Source organism: Eucalyptus grandis, chromosome 8 (genome assembly GCF_016545825.1).
Source record: "Eucalyptus grandis isolate ANBG69807.140 chromosome 8, ASM1654582v1, whole genome shotgun sequence".
NCBI classification, from domain to species: domain Eukaryota; kingdom Viridiplantae; phylum Streptophyta; class Magnoliopsida; order Myrtales; family Myrtaceae; genus Eucalyptus; species Eucalyptus grandis.
In genome coordinates, this window is record NC_052619.1 from 43,890,478 (window position 1) to 43,904,176 (window position 13,699).

Genomic DNA, 13,699 nt, shown 5'->3' on the forward strand with positions numbered 1-13,699 from the left:
ATTCTCCACAAGGATTAGACTACATACATAGATTTAGCTAACATCATAGAAATTCTTTACCTTAAACGATAGCGAACTCTCTACGTAAATCTCATGTCTCCGAAGTTTATAAGGAACTGTGTGGGACAAGGGTTGCCTTTCTTCGTTGCCGCCCCTCTTTTGGCATTTTCAGCATGTCCCCTGAACTCGTTAAGGTCCACTACGTAGACAGGTATCTGGAGAAGATTTGATTAGGACAGACAACTTGTGGCAAACAGTTCTCGTCTTCACACTGTTCCTAGAAAAATGCCACAATTAGTCGCAGACGATTCTCTCTCTCTCTCTCAAAAAGAAAAAAAAAGAAAGAAAGAAAGAAAGAAAGAAAAAGGAAAGGCCTTTTAATGTTGGCATCCCTAGGATTGCATGGTGCGTCGAGCAACAATGCGCATGTATGCAATGCAAAATGCTATGATAGACAAGCTGTGACTTGAAGTGCACGAAAAAGGCCTTCCAAGTCGATGATTCAATTCATGTAAAGTACTTAACAATATCAGCATTTTACCAAATTTATATATTCCGGACCACCCACTTCTGTTGAGATCTGTGCACCCCAGGGAGCACCTTCTTTACAACTTCAAGCTTGCCATACTTTGAAGCAAATTTCCTAAGGGGATGTCATGCAATGGGTAACATCTTCCACAGAACCAAATCGATGACCTCAAATTGTCTCGGGCGGACTTTTTGGTTGAACGACCTCACTATTCGATTCTGTTAACATTGACCATTGAACAAAACTTTCAGCGTCTTTTCGTCGATCAAGTTATCTATTTAGCCCTCTGCTAGATTCACTTTACTTCTGTCAGCTTTGTCTTTGATACTGCTCTTAATGATGATACTTCTAGCTTTCTCGGGTCTTGCCTCAAGCCAATTTCTATTTTTTCTTTTTCTTTTATACACGTCAGCAACGTCAGCCATTGCTGGGGAAGTTTTTTTTGGGCATTTTCATCCCCTCCTATCACACGATTACAATTCTTCATGTCAACACTAGCCATCCCACGTTAGACAACCAGCATTCATGTCAGTGAGTTCTGACCAAATTTAGCTGGATGGACTCAATTTGCACAAAGCAAAAATGTTTAGGATTTAATTAAGCATATCTTAGACTCTGAAACTGGGCTTTAAAGATGTCCGACACCACCGGCAACAAAAACTTGTGTAAATGGAAAACTACCTGCTCTTGAACTTCGTGGTCGGTCCATAAGAATAGGTTGATCGTGAGCCGTTGTTCTGAGTACGCTGGCCCCTCGAGCCAACCCTCAACACCCCCCCCATCCTCCTTCAAAATATAAACCTGCATGCAAATCCCAAAAATGACTAAATACAAAAGAAAAAGCTTCCTTATTGACTAGACAGCTTCCATAACCATCAAAGACTAAGTTCAAATGGAAGTCTTGTATGCCATCAATGATTCATTGGGAAGCTACTCGTGCCCATCTCGGTAGGTAGTCACCGTCTTCGACAGCATCCATTTTACGTTTACGTTAGCTGCCTGCCTCACTGCGCTGTTCATTTGTGGCCGATAAAGGCGACGAATTTGAACTGAGATTTTGAATTTTGCAAGCACCCTGTCGACAATCAACTTAGGTGTTAACAATCAATTTCTGTAACATTAAGGTGAGGCTAAATCTACCACCTTAGTAATTAAGAGCCAAAGCTTTTTATAGAGTTGGACAAGTTTGCCCGTGAAATGAGTAATCATAGGAATATAATTTGCCGATGTAAACCCCACAACCAACTTCTGTAGAAAAATTAAATGCTCTCTCTCTCTCTCTCTCTCTCTCTCTCTCTCTCTCTCTCTCTCTCTCCAAATGCCACAATGACGATCTCTCTCACTTATTTCCACTTTCCTCTCTCCTCTTAGAGCCAAGCTCCATCGACAATGTCGCAACCCTCCCTAAGGATTCTTGTGTAGAGAGGGAGCTGGTCTAACGGTTTGTGGAATAGGAACGGGCGGTCCCTATATTTGAGGTGCTTGCTTTTGTTCAGTGTGGGTGTCCTAACCCATAACCCATTGCGACATTTGAGGGATCAATTAATTAATGAAAATTTTCTATCTAATTATAGTCACCAATAATCTATCTATGTCAGTCTCACTTCCCACAAACTAGAGATTCTAAGGTTAGAGACTTTGTTTTACTAATTTTCTCGTTAACGACATTTCGGTACCACTTCTCAATCTTTTGCGAATGAGTTTCATTCGATATTCACCCATTTATTATCCTACGCCACTAAATAATGTCCATACATGGGTGTGCAATTGATTTAGTCAATGATCCAAATCAATGTGACAAAGGAAAAATGCAAGAAAATAAACCCATTATGATGTCAAGTAAAAGATATACATGGCCTTATTATTGAGTCCTGGGACATGATCCCTGTGAACTAATTTTGAAATTTAGTCTATGTCTAATCCTAACCTAGAAAGACCTATTCACTAAGACTCTACTTGATTTGCGGAAAAATGAATGATTTGGAAAAAAGAAATTCTAAAAATGATTGCTTGCATTGCTTACGAAAATGAATGAACAACAAATAATTTCATCATACGTGAAAATATTTAGGCATTGTTTGGTAACCATTCAAATAGTACCTAATTCGGATTTTTTGTTTCCGGGAGCAGTTTGGGAACAAAATTACGTTTGGTATATTTTTGTTTCCAAAAACAAATTTTTATTTTTTTGTTCCCAGAATTAGATTTGAAATAGAATCAAGAATAAAAAAAAAAAAATTGATTCTTGTTCCGGGAACAAATCTAAGAATCAAAATCATATTTATCTTCTTCTACAATTTTCTCTTCTTCTTCATCTACCGCCATCCTGCAGTTGCCGTCCGCCGTCCGCCATTGGTTGCCGGCAACCAATCCAGCGAGCTCACTAGAGGCAAGCCCAGCCACCAACAAGGCTTGCCTAGCCCTGCCGGTGGCGAGGTGGGCCTCACTAGGGGCGAGCAAGGCCCGCTTGGGCGAGCCTCACTGGCAAGGCTCAGCCTCGCTAGATTTGGCGAGGCCGAGACTCAGCGGGGTTGGGCGAGCCTCACCGGTGGCCAGGCGGGCCTCACCCAGCCCCATTGGTGGCTAGGTAGAGCCTCGCCCAGCCCCGGCGAGGCCGAGCCTCAGTGGGGATGGGCGAGCCCTGCCCAACTGCTGGCGATGCTCTGGTGAGGTTGTCGGCCCTCGTCTAGCCAATCGCCGGACTAGCGGCAACCAAGCCACTAGAAGAAGAAGAACATGAGAGAGAAAGGAAAAAAAAAAAGGAAAAAAAAAAAAAAAGGGAAAAAAAAAAAAAAAATATTTAAAAATTAAAAGAAATTGATTTGGAATAGAATCAATGAACACGGTACCAAACGCAAATCTATTTCAGAATCAGAAATTTTGGACAGTTGCTAAATGGCTTAAAATGCTGAGAAATTGTTTCCGGGAACAGAATAAAAAAAAAAATCATTCCTAATCAAAATCTGTTCTCAAGAACAGAATCGTTATCAAACGCGCTCTTAGGCTAGTCAAATGCCCCATGAGAACGCTCCTAAAAAAGGGTTGTTCTACCATGTCGTGCCCCTGCACATGGCAATCCATCGTGCCCGAGCTGTAGGCTAACATAAAACATTAGTGATCTAACCATCAAAATTGTTAATGACATTCGACTGCTAATATCGTAGATAAAGCATTACTCTTAGGTAAGATAGGAAACCCTGCCATAGGTGTGAAAAATACGTGAAGCACTAAAACACCAATTTCGAAAGAGTAGTCTTCCTTATGATAGTTTATTTGAAATATAATCCAACTAATTATCCACGACCATCAAAACAAAGCTCGGAAATGAGCACTTCCAATTCACCTCCCCCTAAAAAAAAAAAAAAAAAAAAAACTAACTTCTCCACTACTAATCACTATCGCCATCATGCTGCCAAACAAGATGATAAACATGATGTTTATGCTATTATCATATTCATGTCTAGTGCAACTCCATGTAATAAAAGTTTTTGACCATGCCATCAGCAAGTCTTTACTCACCACCCCACCCCCCTCAAAAAAAAAAAAAAAAAACTAACTTCTCCACTACTAATCACTATCGCCATCATGCTGCCAAACAAGATGATAAACATGATGTTTATGCTATTATCATATTCATGTCTAGTGCAACTCCATGTAATAAAAAGTTTTTGACCATGCCATCAGCAAGTCTTTACTCACCACCCCCTCAAAAAAAAAAAAAAAAACTAACTTCTCCACTACTAATCACTATCGCCATCATGCTGCCAAACAAGATGATAAACATGATGTTTATGCTATTATCATATTCATGTCTAGTGCAACCCCATGTAATAAAAAGTTTTTGACCATGCCATCAGCAAGTCTTTACTCACCACCCCCCCCTCTCTTCTTCAATCATGATCTAAACATCATAGATCATAGATCAGTCGAACAAGATAATCCTCTACAGAGTTTCACTTCGGATCAGTAAACTCGGCGACTCGGGCAACTCACAGATTGGAGGGATCAACAAGAACAAGTATGGTAAACCTAACCATGATTCCATTTCTTATTTTTACTTCAAAAGCATAAAGCCTCTTCTAAATGCACAATTGTTAAATAAGCACGAGCTTGCCAGGCACTACAAACATATACTCTATTAAATTTAACCACATCTGGATGCTTTGCCGGGGAGCTAATGCTTTAAAAACTACACAGTTCAAATGTGTCCAACTGTCATGGTTATGGGCATCATTAGTTTATTGTCGATTCATTCATCATTGATCTTTTGGTTAATTTGTTAATGTGCTGATTCTGGATTTGATTATTCGGTGAATTGGCAGTGGCTTCTTGCTTCTTGGAGCATTCATTTTGTCTGAGGATAATTAATACAATGAAACTTGGTTAGTTGGCTACATAGAGTAGGGCACTTGGGCTTTGTATGGAGGACTGATGATCTATTTTGCAGTCTTTTGATCGTCATCAGGACGAACAATGTAATGAAATTTTGACCACCTTCTGGGCACTAACTCGTTCTTCAGTTTATTATCTTTATGGAGTGTCTAGATGATTATTGTCCAGTTGTATTTCTTTTAACAGGTCGAAAGTTCATCTGGATTTGACAGCTGATGATCACACGTCCTTTAATGGGGCTGAATTGATGATTTTTTTAATGTAAGTTAGGTCCTGCTTATTGGATTTTAGGCAATCATTGGTTTGAATGAAATTTGTCCTCCACTTTTCTAGTTAAGGTAAAACGATCTGTTCCTAGTTTCTCTTTTCGTTCGCAAGTCAGAGTTTGGTTGAGGCAACACTGTACCTCATGTGAAGTTGCAGCATAAGCATCAATTCATAGGACAAGCTCTTCTTGCAAAGCTCTTTCTTGTCTGCAAAGGTCCACACAAGGTATGGCTTGTTCCTCTTCATTCTCATGTGTGCGCTGCAATTTCAAATTGGATTCTAGTAAATCACAGAGTAGTGTATGTACGATTGTATGTGTCATGCTTCTTTCCCTAGCCTAGAATTGGCTCCAGCCAGTACCTAGTTTGCTCCTCTTTTGCTCCTCTTCTTTTGGTATAGCGCATGAGGTGCTTTCATGCTTTTTCGGCAGGATTAGGTCCTCGGGTCGGTTAGACACTGTTGATGGCTATATATGTCTATTTGTTGGTTTTCTTTGGTTGTTGATACTAAGAAGACTTGTTGCTGATAAAATTGAACTACTTCAGTGCATGCTGGTAGCATCTTATTTGAAATGTCGAACTTCAGATATTTATCACGATTTGTATTCCAACATCTTCTGATTTTGTTCTATCTGTCAAGCTTGATGAGCCAATTACTTTCTTGGTCTAATTTTAGAAGCATCTAGCTTATTGCAAAAGCTTAATTTCTTTCGTTTAGCATTGCCTCTTTGGGACTGCCACAGTCATGGTGATCTTTACAGTCTACACTCCTTTTATTATTCTGTTTATGGATTTGTTATTCAATGGATTGGAAGTAGCTTCTTTTCCGTAGGACCCCATCTCTACTCGTCCGAGGAAGTTTGTGTAAGGCGTCTGAGCTTCGTTTGGGACTGACGACTCCTTTCGATAGGGGTTGTCGGGTGATGAAACTGAAATGACGATAACCTCCTGCATGGATACTTCTGCTCTGACTGAAATTCATTCTTAATTAAGGCTTCATTTGTTTCACTAAAAATATTTTCCTAGGAAAGCTTTTTCCACGATTTTTCATTAACCGGAAAATACCCTTCTAAAACTAAGAAAATGATTTCTCGGGCTTCTTTGTGCATCCTCTGTCTCCTTCTCCATCTCGTGATGGAGAGAGATGGCGAGCTCATCTCTTCCCTGCAAATTTAAAGTCCTCTGCCTCAGCGCCTCTTCTTCTCCTTCTTCTTCTCGCAGTCGCACCGCTTTCAATTCCCTCGGATTCTCCGCTAGCCTCTTGCGCGACGTTTTCTCCGGAGAAAACCTCGACGGCAACCTTCCGATTCCACAGGCTGGCTTTATTCTCAAGTCTGACTTTCGTGTTCGGTCTTCGTTTTCAAGTCGTTTGTTGGTGAGCAATGGCGAGAAGGACCCGCCCCATTTCTCTATCACGTGTGAGGCCACTCCGACGAAGAGGTCGGACTCCGCCGCCAAGAGGGCTCGCTAGGCCGAAAAGAGGCGCATTTACAACAAAGCTCATAAATCTGAGATTAGGACGCGTATGAAGAAGGCGTTTGTTTCGGTTAATTTGATTATTGCGCGAAGCATTCTATAATACGCGCTATCGGACCACCGTCCTTCGGTGAAGTCGTCCGAATTGCTGTATATGCTGGGGGTGGTGGTTCTGCTACATCGGATTTTGTTGATTAGGTTGTGGCTATTAAATTTGTCAAAATGAATCTTAAACTCATATACGATCCAATTTAAAACGTAAATGAGTCTTATATGAGTCACTTAATTTTGACAAGACCATCTTAAATGGGTTGAGTTTAGAACCCATTTTCAACTCATTAACTCAACCCATTAGGCTCATTCACACTTTCTCTTCATCTTATAAAGATATTTTAAAAAATCAAAATTACTTTTTTCTTTCTTTCCTTTCCTTTTTTTTCTTTTCTTCTTCCTTCTTCCATTTCCTTCACTAGTGGCTGGTGACGGCAACCGCTGGCTAGGTGAGCTTGAGCTCATCGATCGGGCGAGGCCGAGACCTCGCTGAGGTCAATCCTCGCCAATCCAGCGAGAATCGACCTCATCGACGACTGGCAAGGCTTAGACCTTGCCGATTTATCAAGACTCGAGCTCGACCTCAAAAGATAGGTGGAGCCTCATCTGAGGTTGGCAAGGTTTGGCTTGCTAGCCATCGCAGTGGCCGGTAATCAGTGAAGGAAAAGGAAAAAAGAAAAAAAAAAAAAAAAGAAAAAGAGAGGCCATCTTAATAAATGCAAAAAGGAAGTTGCATGGAGCTCATCTTAATTAATGCAAGGTGGTCTTTGTGAACTTGAGAAGAGAGGCCAATGTACAAGATGTCTCTTTCCCATGTGAGCATCATGAAGTGCAATAATGATTATTCTATGGTCATTACCACCGAATGATGAAGACTCACTTCTACATTATAAAAGAGAGCAAGAGACGTGGGACAAGAATTGCGCCGAGGTGGCCGAGAGAGCGCCAAGTCCCTTTGGTGGCTAAGAGTGCGCCAAGTCCTTCGTGGCTAGAGAGAAGAGAGTGCGCCAAGTTCTTTGGTGGTTGAGAGGGTTGAGTATTGTTGTAATTACACCTTAGTAATTTAGCTAGATAAATTCTTATGAGTAGAATTTGTTTAATTCCTTAAGTGAGGTTTCACTAAGAATTGTGAGGGGCTAAATACTCTAAACTTGAGAAGAGAGGCCAACGGACAATATGTCTCTTTCCCATGTGAGCATCATGAAGTGCAATAATGATTATCCTATGGTCATTGCCACCGAATGATGAAGACTCACTTCTACATTATAAAAGAGAGCAAGAGACGTGGGACAAGAGTTGCGTCAAGGTGACCGAGAGAGCGCCAAGTTCCTTTGGTGGCTAAGAGTGCGCCAAGTCCTTGGTGGCTAGAGAGAAGAGAGTGCGCCTAGTTCTTTGGTGGTTGAGAGGGTTGAGTATTGTTGTAATCACACCCGAGTAATTTAGTTAGACAAATTCTTGTGAGTAGAATTTGCTTAATTCCTTGAGTGAGATTTCACTAAAAATTGTGAGGGGCTAAATATTGTGAACTTGAGAGGAGAGGCCAACGTACAATATTTGTCTTTCCCATGTAAGCATCATGAAGTGCAGTAATAATTATTCTATGGTCATTGCAACCGGATGATGGAGACTCACTTCTACATTATAAAAGAGAGCAAGAGATGTGGGACAAGAATTGCACCGAGGTGGCTTAGAGAGCACCAAGTTCCTTTGGTGGCTAAGAGTGCACCAAGTCCTTGGTGGCTAGAGAGAAGAGAGTGCGCCAAGTTCTTTAGTGGGTGAGAGGGTTGAGTATTGTTGTAATTACACCTGAGTAATTTAGCTAGACAAATTCTTGTGAGTAGAATTTGTTTAATTCCTTGAGTGAGGTTTCACTAAAAATTGTGAGGGGCTAAATACTCTGAACTTGAGAAGAGAGGCCAACGTACAATATGTCTCTTTCCCATGTGAGCATCTTGAAGTGCAATAATGATTATTCTATGGTCATTGCCACCAAATGATGAAGACTCACTTCTACATTATAAAAGAGAGCAAGAGACGTGGGACAAGAATTGTGCTGAGGTGGCCGAGAGAGCACCAAATCCCTTTGGTGGCTAAGAGTGCGCCAAGTCCTTGGTGGCTAGAGAGAAGAGTGCGCGCCAAGTTCTTTGGTGGTTGAGAGGGTTGAGTGTTGTTGTAATTACACCTAAGTAATTTAGCTAGACAAATTCTTGTGAGTAGAATTTGTTTAATTCCTTGAGTGAGGTTTCACTAAGAATTGTGAGGGGCTAAATACTCTGAACTTGAGAAGAGAGACCAATGTACAATATGTCTTTTCCCCATGTGAGCATCATGAAGTGCAATAATGATTATTCTTTGGTCATTGCCACCGAATGATGAAGACTCACTTCTACATTATAAAAGAGAGCAAGAGATGTGGGACAAGAATTGCGCCGAGGTGGCCGATAGAGCGCCAAGTTCCTTTGGTGGCTAAGAGTGCGCCAAGTCCTTGGTGGCTAGAGAGAAGAGTGCGCGCCAAGTTCTTTGGTGGTTGAGAGGGTTGAGTGTTGTTGTAATTACACCTGAGTAATTTAGCTAGACAAATTCTTGTGAGTAGAATTTGCTTAATTCCTTGAGTGAGGTTTCACTAAAAATTGTGAGGGGCTAAATACTATGAACTTGAGAAGAGAGGCCAACGTACAATATGTCTCTTTCCCATGTGAGCATCTTGAAGTGCAATAATGATTATTCTATGGTCATTGCCACCAAATGATGAAGACTCACTTCTACATTATAAAAGAGAGCAAGAGACGTGGGACAAGAATTGTGCCGAGGTGGCCGAGAGAGCACCAAATCCCTTTGGTGGCTAAGAGTGCGCCAAGTCCTTGGTGGCTAGAGAGAAGAGTGCGCGCCAAGTTCTTTGGTGGTTGAGAGGGTTGAGTGTTGTTGTAATTACACCTGAGTAATTTAGCTAGACAAATTCTTGTGAGTAGAATTTGTTTAATTCCTTGAGTGAGATTTCACTAAGAATTGTGAGAGGCTAAATACTCTGAACTTGAGAAGAGAGGCCAATGTACAATATGTCTTTTCCCCATGTGAGCATCATGAAGTGCAATAATGATTATTCTATGGTCATTGCCACCGAATGATGAAGACTCACTTCTACATTATAAAAGAGAGCAAGAGATGTGGGACAAGAATTGCGCCGAGGTGGCCGATAGAGCGCCAAGTTCCTTTGGTGGCTAAGAGTGCGCCAAGTCCTTGGTGGCTAGAGAGAAGAGTGCGCGCCAAGTTCTTTGGTGGTTGAGAGGGTTGAGTGTTGTTGTAATTACACCTGAGTAATTTAGCTAGACAAATTCTTGTGAGTAGAATTTGTTTAATTCCTTGAGTGAGGTTTCACTAAAAATTGTGAGGGGCTAAATACTCTGAACTTGAGAAGAGAGGCCAACATTAAATATGTCTCTTTCCCATGTGAGCATCTTGAAGTGCAATAATGATTATTCTATGGTCATTGCCACCAAATGATGAAGACTCACTTCTACATTATAAAAGAGAGCAAGAGACGTGGGACAAGAATTGTGCCGAGGTGGCCGAGAGAGCACCAAAACCCTTTGGTGGCTAAGAGTGCGCCAAGTCCTTGGTGGCTAGAGAGAAGAGTGCGCGCCAAGTTCTTTGGTGGTTGAGAGGGTTGAGTGTTGTTGTAATTACACCTGAGTAATTTAGCTAGACAAATTCTTGTGAGTAGAATTTGTTTAATTCCTTGAGTGAGGTTTCACTAAGAATTGTGAGGGGCTAAATACTCTGAACTTGAGAAGAGAGGCCAATGTACAATATGTCTCCTCCCATGTGAGCATCATGAAGTGCAATAATGATTATTCTTTGGTCATTGCCACCGAATGATGAAGACTCACTTCTACATTATAAAAGAGAGCAAGAGATGTGGGACAAAAATTGCGCCGAGGTGGCCGATAGAGCGCCAAGTTCCTTTGGTGGCTAAGAGTGCACCAAGTCCTTGGTGGCTAGAGAGAAGAGAGTGCACCAAGTTCTTTGGTGGTTGAGAGGGTTGAGGATTGTTGTAATTACACCTGAGTAATTTAGCTAGACAAATTCTTGTGAGTAGAATTTGTTTAATTCCTTGAGTGAGATTTCATCAAGAATTGTTAGGGGCTGGGAAACACTAAGAGAATGTTTGAGTGCTCAAGTGATTGTAATCTCCATTGTCTCACTTGTTTTTTAGTGGAATTTCATACTGCTCTTCCCATGAACATAAGTTCCGATATTCGAACTGTATCACATAAATTTGATGGTCAATTTTCTTTCCCTCCTTCCAAATAATTTTATCCTACTCGTTTGTCTATATTCACAACAATTGATATCAAAGCTAGTGTTGGCTAACTTGAAGTGAATTGATAACGATGGAGGAAGAAAAGGTGAGAATCACCGATTTGACGGGAACGATTTTGCTTTCTAGAAGATGCAGATTGAAGATTATATGTACTAGAGAAATTTGCACTTACCATTATATGGGGAGAAACCATAATCAATGAAGGATGCCAAGTGGGAATTGCTAGATAGACAAGTGATGGGTGTTACTCTGTTGATGTTGGCTCATAACATCATGTTTAATATCATGAAGGGGAAAACCCCTACGGAACTAATGAAAGTCCTGTCAAATATGTACAAGAAGTCCTCCATGATCCAAAAGGTCTATTTGATGCAACATCTATTTTACTTAAAATGGGCAAAGATACATTAGTGGCTAAGCATATCAACGAATTCAATGAAGTTGTTAACCAATTGAATTTGGTTGAAATCAACTTTGAGGATGAGAGATGTGCGCCGATTTGGTTGAAATCAACTTTGAAGATGAGATATGTGTGCTGATTTTATCATCCTCATTACCTGATAATTGGAATACTACTGTTACTGTTGTTAATAATTCATTTGGGTCAAGGAGCTTGACATTTGATGAGGTTCATAATTTGATTTTGAGTGAAGACATTCTTAGGAAAAAATTTAGTGAACCTATACATATTGCCTTAGTAGGTGAAAGTAGAAGAACAACTAATACATGTGTTAATAAGAGTAGTATAAATATGAATAGACGTAGTCAATTTAGGATTATAGGAGTTGTCTATTGGACTTGTGGCAGGAGTGGGCATGGTAGAAGAGACTCTATTATGCTGAAAAATGAAAAGGGTAAGAGAATTAGAGTTGAGTCTATAGAATAATTCTGATAATGTAGATTGTGTCTTGTCTGTCATTGAGGATTCATCATTTGATGGATGGATAATGGATTTTGGTTGTTCATTTCACGCTACACCAAATTGGAACTAATTTATCACTTATTAGTGCACGGAAAATGGTAAAGTCCAGTTAGCAAACAACACTGAGTGTGATGTTGTGGATGTTGGTGATGTTAACATCAAAATGTATGATGGTATTGTGAGGACATTGACTAGAGTAAGGCACATCCTGGAGTTGAAAAAGAACTTAATTTCCTTAGGTGCCTTAGGTTCAGTTGGCTATGGGTATTTTAGAAGGTGGAATGTAAAGGTTATTCGAGGTGCCCTGGTGATATTGAGAGGAATCAAGCATGGAGACATGTATGAACTTCAAGGTGAGACAGTGATAGGTTTCAGTTTGAAGACATCAAATACATCTATTCAAGAGTCTATCAACTACTTGATAAAGACCTGGGTGTTTGTACCGATGCACAAATTTGATGCCATTGTTAGGAACATACAATTGAAAACTTTGATTGAGATGAAGACTGGTAAGTCGATCAAGCATATGTGAATTAATAATAGCATGGAAATTTGCTCAAAGCTAGTAAATAAATTCTACATGAAGGAATGCATAATGAAACACCGCACTAATATCGATAAACCATAACAATTTGCAAAATTGATTAGCAAATCATTATTAAAGACGGACGGTAGAATGATCTCTAGTGCTGGTGTTGGTAGGAGAATCTTGGCTGACATGCTTAGTATGGTAAGCTACTAGGTAAATACATCCCCATCAATTGCTAATGATTGGTGGACTCCCGAAGAAGTATGGTCAAGTAATGTTACTAGTTATTCTATTCTTAGAATGTTTAGTTGCGCGTGTTATTTTTGAGTGAATGATGGTAAGCTCGATGGGAGGGCAAGGCATATTCCATGGCTATGCATAAAGCAGGGCAGTCAGTTGTGGTACCCTGATATAAAATCGCATGTTAATAGCAGAGAAGTTACCTTTGACAAGTCTCCAATACTTTTGGCTAAGAGTGTTTGTGGCAGTGTTGATATGGATTTGGACGGTGTTTAACTCAAGGTGGAGTTACAACCAGAAACTCTTTAGGTAGTAGGTACTAGTAGAATAATTGACACATATGATACTTGTAGCGAGATGGAGTTAGTAAAGCCACTTGTAGCGAGATGGAGTTAGTAAAGCCAACGATTGCTTTAGTTACTAAATTTGACAATGTGCATGTTTGACCTTCTGTCAAATACGAAAGCAACGATGGTTTTGTTTTATTTGTGGTATGGGAGGTTATGTCGAAAATCCTTATGGACTAGCTAACTATGCAAGTGGAGTTGGCATCTTGATAAGGTCCACGGTTGTGGCAAAGTTTAAGTGTGGCTCAAACTTGGAAGCACTTTGTGGTGGTTGATCCCATTGGGGCTGTGGGAGAGTAGTGGCGAGTTTTTCATTGAAGCGATTGTGACTTGACTTAAACGTTGAGCCAAGGTGGAGATTGTTTAAAATATGTCTCGAGTTTGAGCATATTGAACAATACTCAATGTAAAAAAATAAGACTAACCGACCTTGTGATTTTGTAAGACTTCTTCTTCGATCCAGCTACACATGATTGCATTTATGTTTAGCCCCAACTGTGAGAAGAAGAAAATTGCGTATGGATTTCATTTTGCATTTATCTCTCTACATGTGTAGAAAGCAATAAAGAAAACTTGCGTGTTTTATTGACTCTCTTTCCTTGGTTCTATGCCGAGCTGTGATCGAA